General features: G+C 38.0%; 1 pseudogene; it reads right to left on the bottom strand.

The window, feature by feature from the left end:
* Positions 1-4,168: 4,168 nt before the first annotated feature.
* Positions 4,169-14,495, bottom strand: part of LOC114045625 — a 153,945-nt pseudogene continuing 143,618 nt past the window's right edge.

Genomic DNA, 14,495 nt, shown 5'->3' with positions numbered 1-14,495 from the left:
TTTTTCCCTCCAAGGAGAACCCATGAACCACTCTCTGTAACTTGCTTTTGTCTTATCATTCATTTCCTCTAGCATGGTATCCACTTGTTGGTGACAGATAAGGTTCTCCTATCTAGCATTAGCTAATCAGGGATGGGAACCTGTGGCGCCCTCTAGGTCCTCAAGTGCAACTCTTCGACTGAATCCAGACTTCACAGAACAGATCCACTTCATAAAAGGATTTGTTCTATAAAACCTGGACTCAGTCAAAAGGCCACAGCCAAGGACCTAGAAGGCCACACGTGGCCTCAAGGCCTCAGGTTCTCCACCCCTGAGCTAAATTAATGTTTATAGATTGTCTTAACCCTCTGCTCCTTGCCCATTTCTTGGCAAGATACACTGTCATTGCAAAAGCAGGAGGGGAACAAGTAATTAATCTACTTAATTAGCTACTGCTAATTAGCTTCTCTGTACCAAGTTTGTTACCAAGCCCATACTTTCCAACATGGTAGTATCTGGCAAAGGTTATGCCCTGTTCTCCTTTGAGAACCAAGTGACCCTTGAGATAGCATAGTAAGGAATCAGAGTAGGGCTTTGTTGAGCATTCAAACCAAAAGCAGTTACTGCCCTCCTGAAATTATCCTTCTCTTTTCAGCCAACTGCTTACGCTACTCCCTTAAATAGGTTTGGAGAAGAGGGGAAAAACTACTAATGATCTTCTGAACGTGAACTTCTCTAACTAGCTGCTCCATTCTTGGTTAAATCAACATTATAAACAGTTTTTGTTTCTTACTTGGAGATCTTCAATCTACAAGGAAATGCATCTCCTCTGAAAAGAATAGAAATTGACTTAATTGATCTTTTGAGCAAGTCCTTTGTGTTTTTATTTGAAGAGATATCTTCGAACATCATTAGATTTTATAGTTCCTCTGAGCTTGGTATTTTCTGATTCCAATCATGTAAGGCCACCCCAATACATCTGTCCAAATAGATAAGTAATGAGAAAAGACTGTACCACAAAGACAGAGATGATGTTCACTCAATCAGAGTATGAATGTCAGAAACACAGAGGCTTCTGAGTACAGCACTAAAGAGAATTTTGGGACCACCAAAGATTTCCATTCTATGCATCTCTTTATCATGGATTTTTTTTCTGTTTGTTAGATTTTGATAATGTCACCTGAGCACTGCAGATGAGGGTTCCCAGAATTCTCTTTTTGACTTTTTGTTATTTTTATGGTTTGCTGATAAGCTCCTAACTCAGTGTGCTTTCTTTTCTGTGCATGTGTATCCTGGTGATATGGTGCAATATGCCAGTGTACCATCCTTGCCTCAGGTTATCAGCAGCTTGCAGTGTGACAATACTAAGATGGAAGAATGGCCCATCTCTAGTGAGTTGATCCTAAAAAGAAAAGGAAACCAAACCTATATTTCTTGGTTCATCTCCCAGATTATAGAAACTGATTGCCTCATTAATGATTAAAATAGCAGCTGTTAATATCTTGGAGCAGGTTGACCAGCTTAATTATCTTGGAATCTGGCTGGATTCCTCTTTTCATTTAGCCAACATGTGGATTTCATTCTCTCCAAATCGAACTTAGGACATGGAACTATGAATGAAGTCAGAAAAATCCCCCATAATTCTAGAAAGCCACATGTCTCCTGCTCCAGATATTACAGACATCCTGGATATTGCAATAATTTTGAAGATCATGTAGCTGACTTGTCATCTACTACTTGCCTTTGTACCTTTCAGACATCAACAGCCCAATTTTTCATTCTGAATTTCTCCAGATAAGACCATCAACATTATTTTATTTGAATGTTGAAACAAAACCATGGCTTGGTAGGATATTTGATGAGCTATATTTAGTGCTGGGCACACATATTTGATTTTAAGATTATAATATCTCACTTTAATCTGCATAGAGCCAATGTAGAACATGAGTTATAAGAACCCACTTTGTTGGAGCTTCAGATATCAGCAACATTTCATATACTTTCCCTTTCTTTGTTGTCTTCTGGGGAAATGGGGGTGGGAGGAGCCATATAGAGTTTGTAGAGGGAATGGAGGTTTGCAATTGCAATGTCAGGTTTAAGAGTTTCCTATGGTTTGTTAAAAATAATTATGAACTTGACATTAAATGAAAAATATACTTATGCCTTTGTAAAAATTAAATTTATATATATATATATAATATCCATAACAACCCCAATATCCTTCCTCTGTGACTTCTTCCATTAATTTTGTCTATTCAGCTATGTTTTTATTCTTTTGTATAGTTGTAGTCAATTTGTAAACTGATCTAGTTCTGCTTTCTTCATATTTTTATATATTCTAAGCACCTATTTATATTCTTCATAGTTGTGATAGTTAATTATATTGTTATATTGTATTGCATTGGTGTATCATATTTTCTATGACTATTCTCCAGGTATTAGAAAGTAAGGGTTTTTTTTTTCTCTATTCTTTTGAAATGTCAAATAATGTTGCTATAAATATATTTGAATAACCAGCTATTTGAATGTAAGTTCCTTGAAGAAGGTAGGAATTGTCTCACTTTTGTATTTGTATCCCAGTGCCTAGGACACAATAGCTGCTTAATAAATACTCAAGTGATTGCTAACTTTTTAAATTTCCCTTTCAGATAATGTTTGAAAGTTATAATCCTGACAATCAAATTATTATTGGGGTCAAAGGACATGATATTTTTTATAGCTTCATGCTGACAAATTGCTTTCCAAAATAACTTGAAAAATTGCCAATACACTGATTGATAATGGATGAGTATACTGGTTTTTCCATAATTTTAACAACATTGAAGGGTTTTTTGTTTTCCTTTTATTTTTGTGAATTTGATAAGTGTGAAGTGGTACAAACTAAAGAAACTCTGAGCTATTTTCATAGCTGTCAGAATTACCGCAATCGAGAATGCAGACTAGTTAGATTGTGGGAGCAGAAAGACAGAATCTGCTGCCAATAATGCTAATGGTAAGGCAGTCTAATAAAAATGGCAAGAATCCAGGATCTGGAATCCAATCACCTGAGTCAAAATCCCAGCTCTGTTGCTACTTCTTACTACATGTGTGATTATAGCAAGTGGGTTTAACCTCATTGGACCTCAGTCTCTGATCTGTAAAATGAGGAGATTGGAGTAGATGGCTTCCAAGTTTCCTTTTAGCTCTAAATCCATCATCCTATGAAGAACATAAACATCTGTGCCATTGGGAGACATCCCATAAGCATCATATTAAAAACAGAAAGAGCCCAAGCCACTAGCATGCTAAGATAAGAGCCTGCTAGTTACACAGTGGATAGAAGGCTGGACTTAGAATCAGGAAGACCTAAGTTCAAATCCTGCCTTAGACACTTATCAGCTGTGGGGCCTTGGCAAATCACTTAAGCTCTCTCAGCCTCAGTTTCTTTATCTGTAAAAAGAGGGATAATAAAAAAGATCTACCTTTCAGGGTTGTAGTAAGAATCAAATGAGATAAAATTTGTAAAGATCTTTGCAAACCTGAAAGTACTACATAATTCTACTAATATTACACAATACTATATTACTAAATTATTAATTTAGTAATTAATTATTAATTAATACTAAATTACATAATATTATTATTACCTGTAATCCTGATTATATCTATACTGTGGTGATAGAGTTCAGTGTGATAACAATTTAGCTCCTTGGCATGTTCTCACACACATGGAATTTCAGAAAAATCTCTCATGTTGAAGGTAATCTGTGAGTCAACCCCACTCAAAACCATAGCTCATAAGTCCTCACAAAAACATTTACTTTTACCAGTCAGCTGGAGAGCACAGAACAATCAAAAATCATTTAATTAAATAGCATGTCAAATAAAGTGCATGCTCCCACAGGCTACCACACCACATTCTCAGAGGACACAAGGGAATATTATGAGGAGATACATGCCAAGAACTGGGGCACGTGTATGAAGGGCACATAGGGTACATATCAATTGATTGATCGATAAACAAGTGTTTGAAATCCTAGTATGTGTTAAGCACTATTCTAGAGGTTGGAGACACAAAGACAAAATAATAGAAATAATAGATATTTCCCTCAAGAAACTTTCATTCTACTGTGAGACACATTTTCTTTCTTTTTTTTTTTGTTACTGGAAAACTTTTTATTGTAGGTAGAGTGGGATAGCCGGATACAGTTTAGATGATTCCAATTTTGTTGGCAACATCTAAAGCATGATAGTCTGCAGCAAGTTGGACATAGGCCTTCTTCTCTCCATCAGGCCAGATCAGCGTGTTGACCTTGTTCATATCGATGTCATAGAGCTTCTTTACCTCCTGCTTGATCTGATGCTTGTTGGCCTTGACATCCACAATGAAGACCAGGATATTGTAGTCCTCAATCTTTTTCATAGCGGACTCAGTGGTCAAGGGAAACTTATTGATGGCATAGTGGTCAAACTTGTTCCTCCGAGGGGCACTTTTTCAAGGGTACTTGGGCTGCTGTCGAAGTCTTAGTGTCTTGGGTTGCCGAATGTGGGGGACATTCAGATCTTCTTCTTTCTTGGCTATGAACACCCTTCAGCACTGCCTTCTTGGCCTTCAGGCCTTGGACTTCTGTCTTGGGGGGTGGCAACTGCTTCTTTCTTCACCTTTGGCACTATCTTGGGGGAAAGGGTTGTGAGACACATTTTCATATAAAAGCATTTCAAAAGATGTCTTAAATAACTGCAATTGGAGAGAGACAGAGAGAGGGACAGAGACAGAGACACAAAGAGAGAGACAGAGAAGGAGAAAGAGAGAAGGGGAAGGACAGGAGAAGAGAGAGAAGGGAAAGGAGAGAAGGGGAGGGGGGGAGAGACAGAGACACAGAGAGAGAGACAGAGGGAAAGAAAGAAGGGGAAGGACAAAGAGGGAGAGATGATGAGGGAGAGACAAAGGAGAGAGAGACAGAGACAGAGAGAAGCGGAAAGGCGGAGAAAGAGAAGGGAGGGAGAAAGGTGAGGGGAGGGTAGAATGAAGGGAGAGCCACTAGCAGCTTGGAGAATCAGGAAGGGCTCCATGTAGCAGATAGTACTGTAGCTGAGATATGAAGGAAAATGAGGATCATAAGAGATGAAGGTTAGGAAGGAGTATATTCCAGAAATGAGAGACAGCCAATGCTAAGACAGGGAGATGGGAGATGGAGTACCATTGGTAAGGAATAGCAAAGATACCAGTTTGGCTGGACCATAGACTATAGAAAATGCAGAGAAGAGTAGTATATCAAACTGGAAAGGTAAATTGAAGCCAAAATATAGCTTTATTTTTGTGGGTATGAGTTGTTGTTGTTGTTGTTGTTGTAAAGGGTTTTAAAAGGCAGACAATTTATATTTGATCCTAAAATTAGTAGGGAGGCCCTAGCAAATACTGAGTTGAGGAGTGACTTGGTCAGACCTATGCCTTAGGAAAATCATTTTTGGCATCGATTTGGAGGATGGATTAGAGTCAGAGAGATGAGGTAGAGAAAACAATCAGGTGTTGATTGCAGTAGTGTAGGAAAAAGGTGATGTGGACTTACTAGAACTACACTGGTGACTATGTGAGTGGAGAGAGAAGAATCGGTGTGAGAAACACAGAAGCAGAATGAAACAACTTGACTGGTGATTGATTAGGTACCAAAGACCAGCATAAAGGACTCCTCAGATCCTGCTGGACTACCAATATTTTCTGGTGATGTCATTGAGCTCTATGCTGGACATTTCATTTCTCCACTAGGTGAGCCATCTCTGCTAAACATCTGTTCTCTCCACTAGTGTTTATGTCATTTCTCCTCTCTGCTCCCAACTTATGGGCTTCTTCTCTTCAGGGCCCCCTGAAGATCATCAAAAAAAAAAGTAGTATGGCAGCTCTTAAATATGTCAACATATCTAGCAAAAGCAGAGTGCATGTAGGTTAAGATTAAGTATCTTCTTTGGATTACCTCTCTGAGACCAAAACAAAAGCTGTTGTCCTGGACAACTATCTGATTTAGGGCTAAAAAGTCTTGGTCATTCCCATGTAACCCATGATGGAAATCTTGTGACCCTTTAAAAAAAACTATTTTGTGGGTATTGCCAAGGAAACTTCACAGAAACTGTATAGAACTGGGACTACTACATTCATTGCTTCCAAGATCCGTGTCTGGCTTGCCATACAAGTAAATCCATGTATGCACAAAAGACAAATTCCTTACCCTCCATTCTCCTGGTCTGCTTTCCAACTTTCATCATATATATCTATCAACAACCAATACAACAAAATACCCTAGATTTTGTGTTCTGACCAGTACAAAACCTTGTTGCTTTTCTATTGGGGGTGAGGAGGAATATGGTCAGAGCTATTTTTTTTTTAAGGAATCTAGTTATTCATGGGGCAGCTAGGTGGTAGAGTAGAGAGAATGCTAGGCCTGGAGCAAGGAAGACCTGAGTTCAAATCTGGCCTCAGATACTTGCTATCTGTGTGACCCTGGGCAAGTCACTTAACCTCTGCCTGCCTCAGTTTCCTCATCTGTAAAATGAGGATAATAATAGCACTCACCTCCCAGGGTTGTTGTGAGGATCAAATTAGATAGTAATTGTAAAGTGCTTAGCATAGTGCCAGGCACAAAGTAAGTTCTATATAAATGTTAGTTCTTATTATTACTATTATTACTATTACTATTATTATTATTATTATTATTATCAAAATGTAGCATCTACTTCCCAGCACTGTTGTGAGAATCAAATGAGATAATGAATGTGCCTGGTACAGTGTCTGGCACATAGCAAACACTATATAAATGTTAGCTAGCTATTATTACTTAAATTACTTTCCCAATATTTCAGGGTCTGTGTTTTCCTGCACTATGTATATCTCCAGGAAAGTCTGTATAGAGCTATATATACAGTGAGATCCTGGAAACCCTGGGAAGGCAAAGTTACAGTAAAGAGGTTGGTAATTATAACTCCCTATCACAAGGTCAGCAACAGCTGTATCGTTGATAACACCTTCTAAACCTCTCCCTGTTATCTTGGGCATGATTGTGTCAGCAGTCACAGGACCTTCTGCTGTTGCAGGATCGTGGCAGTCAGCAGTCAAGGGACCTTTATGGTGAGGAAGGTTGAATTTCTTTTTCAAGTGATATTTTTTTCCTATTGTTTAGTCATATATGTTGACTATTTCTCCACTAGGAAAAGGGTATCTCTTTTGAATATTTGTGGCAATTCTTTGTATATTTTTAATGTTAAGTTTTATTCACTACATTTTCCATAAACTTTTTCAGTCCACCTAACGAATCTTACTTATCCTTTAAGCCACATTTTAAATCCTACCTTTTCCATTAAACCTGCCCTGACAACTATAACTTACAGTGATCTCCCTTTTCTCTGCCTTCTTGCAGCCTTCCTGGAATTTATCATTTGGCACATAGGTTTCATAGATTTTATATGATTTAAAGTCAAGTAGCAAATACAGCCTTGTACTGATTATCTATGTCTATATGTCCTATCTCCAAAGGGAGACAGGAAATCTATGTACTCATTAGAGTAGGAGTTCCTTAAAAATGGAGTTCTAGCTTATATTTCTTTGTCTCTTCCTCCCCCAAGTTCCTTGATAAGCACTTGATGAGTACTTGATTTGTTTTTGTTTTTGTTTCTTTAGGACTCATATTTTTTATTATCCCTCTTTCCCCACCCCAATCTAGAGAATGCTACAGTTAAACACATACAGACACAGTCTGTGTCTATATCTCTATGTGTACACATATATATGTAAATATACACATATATATATATAGATACCTACATTCGTACACACACACATATATATATACACTCACATATATACATATATGTAAAACCATACTGCACATACTACTAATTATAAATTCTTTCTCTGAAGGTGGATAGCATCTTCCTTCATAGGTCCAAGTCTTTCCATGTCTTTCTAAAATCAACCAGCTCATCATTTCTTATAGCACAGTAGTATTCCATTACAATCACATTCCACCACTTATTTAGACATTCCCCAATTAATGAGTATCTAACATTTTAACCAATTTGATAAGTGCAAGATGATATCTTGAAGCTGAATTAATTTGCATTTCTCTTGATGAATATTTGTTAAAGGACTATGTAGTCAGGTTAGATATATTTTTGGTGGTTCTCTTACTAGTGTGCCAATTTATTTCAAAAACGGAGGTAGCTCTTAGAAGTCATGTATTGTCTCTCTTGATTTTTGGTAAACAAACAAACCAAAAAAAAAAAAACCCAACTCTAAAATATCTCCTGTCACTTGGAACAGTGTAAGTGTTTAACAGAGGTTTCTTGAATTGAATTGGTTGAATTGCTTCCCAGGACTGTTAGGATTATATCATTAAATTAAGCCCCAAATGTATGCAAGCATCTTGGGTCTGCTCATCTCCAGCAGTTCTGGCCTTGTCTGGGACAACAGTATGTGCTGTGTTCACAAATGCTTCTGCATGCTTCTTGCTAAAAAGAGAAATTATTTTAATACATATAAATACTGTCTTTTGGAAGCAGACACTAAAGTCCTAGAGCCTATGAAGTGAATCAAAGGAGTTGTTACATTGAATCACAAAACTTCATATGCCTGAAGTTCAGTGCGCTACTAATCCTTGAGGACCACAAATGAACAAGCACTGACGAGAATTTGTCTGCAGATCTTGGTTGTTGTTGTTGTACACCTTTAAATGTTTCTGGTCTTCTTAGCTTCCAGACGTTAATCTAGCACACTGCAAATCCATCATGCTTTTGAGAATAGCACGGTGCTATGTATCTGTGTATCCTTCCTTCCTTTTTTTCTAGCTGTTAATTCTGGTAGTCCCAGGATTATAGGATCAGAGCTCTAGAGCTGGAAGAAGTCTCAAAGGCTGTTCCAACCTCATCCTTTTACATGTGCAGAAACTGCAACTCAGAGAGATTAAGCAATTTGCAGCAGTTCCTCATCACTTGTTTGCAAACTGCTTTAAAAACTATCACTGTGTGGTAGCATGTCAGTTGCCTTAAACACGACAATATCATTGGAGGAATTTGTCTGCAGGGACGTGATCCCAAACACAGACAAAGGCCCACCCATGAGGAAGGCTTCTCTCTGAAGACTATTTGGGGCTACTCTGTCTGCTGCTAGAGAGTTCCTTGCACCTGACAGAAGTATGGTGGGGCAACTGAACTTGAAGGCCCAGAAAGCCATCTTCAGTATGAAGTTTTATGCCTTGATAAGAAAAACTACACATTTCAAATCCTGAGGTTTTGACTCCAGGGACATCATGGAAAAGCATGGGCAATATCTGCACAGCATAAAGTTGCAGGGAAATTTTCCATTGTCTTAATTTAATCTACACATGTAGCAAAAGCCAGAATGAATTAATTCAAACATCGTCTGAACTAAACTAGATTAATGATCAATGGATTAATATTGTTCCAAATTATCCAGCTTAGATATTTGGACCAATCATTAAGTCAACTGGCAAGTATTAATTAGAACCTATTCTGTGTCCAGTTAACACTGTATTTATTGCTATTGGGGGAGGTGGAGATACTGAGGAATAAAAATTGGCCCCTGCCCTCAAAGAGTTTATAATCTAATCAGGGTTGTTGTTAGCATATGTGAAACAATGGCAAACAGCACGTTGCAGAAAACACAGGCTTCACAATGCTTTTTCATAGTTTCTAAATTCTAAAACTTTAATGTAGTTTATAGGTTAGCCAGAAACAGGAAGCCAAGTGCACAGGGAGACAAATTAAATCATCGCCCCATTGACATGGAATATGGTTCTGCTGATCGTTTGCCTTCTCAGTTTTGGCAGTCTTTTTTCATTTGTCGCAGCATCTGAATGAGAATATATTTTTGGACAGTGAAGTAATATAGCTTTCATAAACTTTCATCAACTTGATTTCAAAAGCTTATAATTGCACTAAAACTTTAGTTATTAAAATTCAAAAGTACACACATTTTATGATGGCCCTCTGTCATTAAGCATTAAATTATATAAAGCAGACTCAAGTTTGACAGTACAAAGGAGATCAATAAGGACTGAACAGTACAAGAAAGGCCTCATGTAGGAAACATGCCTTGAACTGTGAACCTTGAAGGATGTGGGGAACTTGATCAATAAACATTTATTAAGCACCTACTATATGTCAGGAGCTGTGCTAAGCTCTGGGGATACAAAAAGAGGCAAAAGATAGTCAGTCCCTGCCCTCAAGGAGCTTGCAATCTAATGCAGTAGATGATATGCAAATAGATGTATACAAGCACGCTTTATACAGGATATGTAGGAAATAATTAACAGAGAAAGGCACTAAAAGTAAGAGGAATTGGGTAAGGCTTCTTGTGGAAGGTGAGGTTTCAGCTGGGACTTAAAGAAAGCCAGAGAGATCAATAGTCTGAGCAGAGGAGGGAGAGTGTTCCAAGCATGAGGAACAGCCAGAGAAGATAGTCAAAGCCATGAAATGGAGTGTCTTGTTCATGGAATAGCCAGAAGGCCAGTTTCACTGGATTGAAGAGTACATGTTGGGCAGTGAGGTGTAAGAATTTTTAAAAGGTAGGAGGGGTTAGATTATGAAGAGTTTTTGAATGCCGAACAGAACATTTCATATTTATTCCTGGAGGCAATAGGAAACCCTGGAGTCGATGGTGGGGGAGGGGGGGGACAGAGGGCATTTGACATGATCAGACCTCTATTTCAGAAAAATCACTTTGGTGACTGAATGGAGGATGGATTGGAGTGGGAAGAATCTTGAAGCAGACAGTCCTACCAGCAGGTTATTGCAATAGTCCAGGCATAAGGATGATGAGGGTCTACACCAGAGTGGTGGCAGTGTTAGAGGAGAAAAGGGGACATATTATCAAGAGATATTGCAAAGGTAAAGTTGACAGGCTTTGGCAATAGCTTGGATCAAAGGAATAAGAGATAGTGAGGAATCTAGGTTGAAAATAATATAAATCATTCCATCTCAAGAGCAGAGGAAAATTTTAAGTAAAGGTATCAAGATGAGACTCAACATGGTGGTTTTATGGGCCTGATTTAAACAAAGAAGACATGCTGGAGAGCAATGGGAAATAAGATTATATAGCTAAGGCTGGGTAAATCATGGCAAGGAGTTTTGAAAACCAGAGAGAGGCATTCAGATTTGATGTAGAAGGAAAGCAGGGAATAATGGAAAGTTTTCAAGTGGGGAAAGAGGCAACATGATGAAAATAATGTCTAACCAAAATCAATCTGATGGTTGAGTACAAGATAAATTGAAGAGAGACATATTATATTATAACCAGCTATTATAATAATAGCCTGCATTTGCATAAGTGCTTTAAGGTTTGCAAAGTGCTTTAGAAACATTATCTTATTCTATACTCCTAATAACTCTGGGAGGCTAGTGCTATTATTATCCCCATTTTACAGATGAGGAATCTGAGGCAGTCAGTTCTTTAAGTGACTTGCCCAGGGTTAAGTGTATGAGGCAGGATTTGAACTCAGGTTTCATAACTCTGTTAAGTACTCTATTTCACCACCTCACTGCCTCTAGCAAGGAAATAACCAGGAGAAATGGGTCCCTCCAGCTAAGAACCTATCACAGAAGTCTAGGTAGAAGGTGATAGTGGCCTCACAACTTGTGTGGCAATGGAGAACAAGAAAAAATTAATAGGACTTAATGACAGAATGTGGTAGGTGAAGGGGAAGTGGAAGGATAATGAAATCATTGACAAATATCAGGAATGGGAGCTGATTTGGGGGAGGGGTGGAGGGGAAAGAAAATTGTGAGTTTGTTTTAAGATGTTTCACATTTGATGTGTCCAAGAGATATCCATGTGGAAATATCCCCAAGGCAGTGAGATACACAAGACTATAGATATAAAGTTCACAGTCATCAGCATAAAGGTTGAATCTATGAAAATGGATGAGATCTCCAAGGGAGTGAATGTAATTAGTGAATAGCAGGGACACAAATTAACCAGATATTTACTTAATGTCCACTTTGCTTCAATGACATTTATTAAGTCAGCCTATGGTACTCAGTACATAAATAGTTGGCTGATAGCTTGATAGTGCCTATGATCCCCTGTACTATGGTATTATGTTCAAACTATATTTACTCAAATAAGAATTTTATGGAATCTATCTTTTTCCATTACATCAATTAGGTTTTTTTTTTTCTGCTAACCAGTGATTAATGCTCTGGAGAAATGTGCACAAGTAACTTTTCTGTCCTATATCATATATCCTATGTTCTTATTATGTACTCTCTATCTCCCAAACCACTAATGGAAACAGTGCCCACAATCTGGGCTAAACCTATAGTAGGCATTCCAGTTCAATTGACTTGGAAGGATTACATAAAAGAAGATTTGACACTTGAACAGGTAACAGGGAAGCAAGACAATGTTTTTGGGAATGAGGCACACTGTGGATGAAAGAATCTGTTGGGGAAAGTGGTAAAAGACAGGGAAGGAAGAACAATGGTTCTAGAAGGAAAAGGAGGGCAAGAGAAAGGGACCAAACATTTATTAAGCACCTACTATGTGCCAGGCACTGTGTTAAGTGATTATGCCATTTGAGCCTTACAACAATCCTTGGAGGAAGGTGTCCATTTTACTTAACCCCAATTTAAAGTTTAATTAACTCCATTACATTAAGTTACAATTTAATTAATCCTATTTTACAGTTGGGGAAACTGAGGCAGAAAGCTATTAATGACTTGTCCAGGGTCACCCAGCTAGTAAGTGACTAAGGTTAGATTTGAATTCAGGTCTTCCTGACTTCAGGCCTCGTGCTCTCTCTCCATTGCATCTTCTAACTGATGAGTTTTACAAGAATCAGAAAAAAAAGTATGATGATGGAGTTATGCCTGGGAGACTGGAGATAATAGCTTCTAGTTAGTCCTAGACAATTAGCTGAAGCTGGATAAACAGTATATAGAAAGAAAACTGTAGCTATCAAACTGTGACTATTCACCCAAATCAATGACTTCTCTTATTGTGCTATCCAGTTTACCCTTGTTGTTCTGCAAAGAATAAAGCAAGACTGGGTTAGAAGAACCATTGTGCTTATGAATACTTACATAAATCTAACTTTTTTGTGGTTGTTCTTCAGTCATTTCAGTCACGTCCAACTCTTTGGAACCCCATTTGGAGTTTTCTTGGCAAAAATACTGGAGTAGTTTGCCTTACATCGTATAAATGGGATTGATTACATGCACACGCAGACGTATGAATGACTTCATCATAAATCATTTACAGAGGCAGATACACCCCAATGTTAGGTCACCTTATCCTGGTTCACACCATAGAAAAAAATAAAGAAACCCTAGTGTCCAAGACCTGCTGTGGAAGCAGAGATAACAATGGCCAATGCTATGAGTGCAAACCCAGAAGGCATGGCTCCCAGAACATATCACAGGGTCAAGGCACTCATGGAGGTGATTAATAGAAATCCCCAAAATAACTTTGGAAATAGAGCTGTGTCCAGCCTTGGTAATGCAGTTATTCCTTCCACCTTTCAGGGATTAGAGGCACAGCATTCCATGATCTGGAAAGCCATGTAAAATTTTTGGCCCTCCATTTGTACTAGAGAAGAAGTCTGCATTGTTTTCTTTTTCTTCTATGGGGTGTTGATATTATATAATACTATACATATATTGCATGCATTTCTGATTCTCTAAGCTTTTTCTATGTCATCTGCTGGCCTTCACATGTCATCTGCAGCTTCCACAAAACTCCCCCAAAAAATTCCCATTTAATTTCTTATGCCAACCCAGCAATATATTGAAACCATGCTGGGGAAAGTCATGATCTGGAAAGGATAACTGTATATAAGATGAGATGGTCTCTTTGAGAGATGAATTGCTTGAGATGAATGTGTATTCATGTTTATTTGTTTTTTATAGAATTAAAAATGAAAGGCTTCCCTCTGAACTCAAAGCTTCAAAGATCTATATAAGCAGAGACTGAGAGGGCTTTATTTGTGTTTTGGTAGGTGTATGTTGGTGAGGGTGGGGGGAGGGAGTTGTCTATGCATGTAATTGTTAATTCTCATCCATTCCGGGAGAATATCTGTTACTTCTTACCTTCTACTGCTTATGAGTGTGTGTGTGTATGTGTGTGTGTTTGTGTGTGTTTAAAGAAGGAGGAAGCTTCTCAGAGCTTTATTAGAAGGGGATAATAGTTCTCTACTCTGCAGCTGCCTTCTTTAGCAGTGGAACATACGTCAGTTGGTAATGGTTAATTACTTTGTATACATGCATTTTGGTCTCTTGAGGAGTGAAATTAAATTTCTTTCTCTTAGCCTGGAAGAATACAGACATTTTGTGAGATTTTTATTTTATTTGAACCGCCAGCAATGGCAACATCTTAATCACTTCTACGTGTAAAAAGAATAGGAATATCTCAAAATTTTGAAGAACAAAGGTTGAATTTTTCTAATTTAAGCAGGGCAATATGTCAATCAATCAATATGCATTTATTAAACACCTACTGTGGGCCAGGCTCTAGGGATACAGATACAAAAAAA

This window comes from Vombatus ursinus, unplaced genomic scaffold, assembly GCF_900497805.2.
Source record: "Vombatus ursinus unplaced genomic scaffold, bare-nosed wombat genome assembly UNPS02014779.1, whole genome shotgun sequence".
Taxonomy (NCBI): Eukaryota; Metazoa; Chordata; class Mammalia; order Diprotodontia; family Vombatidae; genus Vombatus; species Vombatus ursinus.
This window is presented reverse-complemented; position numbering and strand designations above follow the sequence as displayed.